Below are 420 nucleotides of genomic sequence, written 5' to 3'. Positions count from 1 at the left end.
TGGCGTGGTGGTCCTGGTCAGGAAGGCCCTCGGGTGGTGGGATGGCCCTGGACAGGCAGGCCCTTGGGTGGTGGGGTGGCCCTGGACAGGCAGGCCCTCGGGTGGTGGGGTGGCCCTGGTCAGGCAGGCCCTCGGGTGGCGGGGTGTGCACATCCTGTCAGGAGCCCCTGTGTCAGTCGGGGTGGCTAGGACAGAGGACATAGAAAGAGCCGTTTTGATGGGAAAACGGCTGTCCTCAGCCTGTGACATGGGGCTCTGCATCACAGCTGTCCTCATGTGGGGCCCGACCTGTGTACTGGACACGAAGACCTAACGTGTGCATTGGCACTTGGGAGTCGCAAAGACGTGGCCAGCAGCTCTGGGCGTGTTTGGTCTACGGGGTTCCTGCCGTGACTGCTGTGGGCGGAGAGGGGGGGGTGG

Source organism: Tupaia chinensis, unplaced genomic scaffold (assembly GCF_000334495.1).
Source record: "Tupaia chinensis unplaced genomic scaffold, TupChi_1.0 Scaffold000132_1, whole genome shotgun sequence".
Taxonomy (NCBI): Eukaryota; Metazoa; Chordata; class Mammalia; order Scandentia; family Tupaiidae; genus Tupaia; species Tupaia belangeri.
Note: the sequence above shows the minus strand (reverse complement) of the source record.